A 1,163-nucleotide genomic window follows, 5' to 3' on the forward strand; every position below is an offset into this window, starting at 1 on the left:
CAAGCATTGCCCAGCCAATGCCTGCAGCTCACCTGAGGGTGTCCAAAAACATACTGCTCAAGCTCATCTACGGCCAAGGAGTCCCATCAAACAGGCAAGACCTGGCCCAAGTGCTCCCTTACATATTCAGCAGGGCCAAGTTTGAGGGATTGCCCTTTAAAAATGCAGGTCTCATTTCCCTTCTTACTCAGTCAGTCTCACCTGTGCATTGGAGAAGTGAGGGAGAAAAGGGCCTCAGACGTGACCTAAGAGAAGGATGGGAAATAATGGTGGCAGAAAATCAAAATAATTCCCCAAAGGGTCCCCCTTGTAGAAGTTTGCCTTATTTTTCAAACCTCTAATGTGAAAGTAGGAAAGGTGGTGTAGAAAAAAGGCCATTGAAAGAACACTAAGAACGTAAGCAAAAAGAAAAAAGAAAATTATAGTATACACATGATAGAACCGGTAGCTACACATCCATCAGTATCCATCAGTAGCTATTGGCTGTTCCTTTCTAACTCTTTAAAGACAACGTATGCTTGCTTCAGCAGCACATATACTAAAATGCTGAATGATGCAGTGAAGATGAATGTGGCCACTATGCAAGGATGACAAGCAAACTCGTGAAGAGATGCATATTTTTTCTCCATGCCATTGCAGGGTATTTGGACCAGGTGACCATTAAGGGTCCTTTCAACTTGAACAATTCTATAATTCTAAGTCTTGGCACAGGAAAAAAAATGTCCACCTGTTTTCTTCCTGCTATATCTGCCATCTTTCTATAGTCCACCTAGTCAACACAAAATAAATGATGAAACATCATCTCCCTTCCAGAAAAAGGTGAGTGTTATTATAGCTAAGGTACAAATAGCTTTCAAACCTCCATACAGAAATAAATCCTGAGTGTAAACTACCAAAATTTTCCTCATTTCAAGCCCCACATATATTTTGTTTCCACCTTGCAAGATAATATCTAGTTATTGGCTGAGTTGGCAATTGTCTTCTAAATCCTCACAGATGTTATTGCACAGTTCCCAGCCTAAATAATAAAAATACTCTGCTGAGAATGACAAAGCTCTTTTGCTATTGAGAGGATTGATGTAGGAGTGGAAACTCTTGATAAAAAAAAGTCTTAATATCCAGCTTAATATTGTAAGGATTACCAAACTACACAGATTCCAGAA

The 1,163-nt window shown here is 39.8% G+C and overlaps 1 non-coding gene across 1 annotated transcript; it reads left to right on the forward strand.

The window, feature by feature from the left end:
• The first annotated feature begins 514 nt into the window (after positions 1-514).
• Positions 515-622, forward strand: LOC116216392 (U6 spliceosomal RNA). Its single transcript, XR_004159073.2, has one exon. It is a non-coding gene; the product is annotated as a U6 spliceosomal RNA (small nuclear RNA).
• Positions 623-1,163: the final 541 nt, after the last annotated feature.

Source organism: Meleagris gallopavo, chromosome 2, assembly GCF_905368555.1.
Source record: "Meleagris gallopavo chromosome 2, MGAL_WU_HG_1.1, whole genome shotgun sequence".
Taxonomy (NCBI): domain Eukaryota; kingdom Metazoa; phylum Chordata; class Aves; order Galliformes; family Phasianidae; genus Meleagris; species Meleagris gallopavo.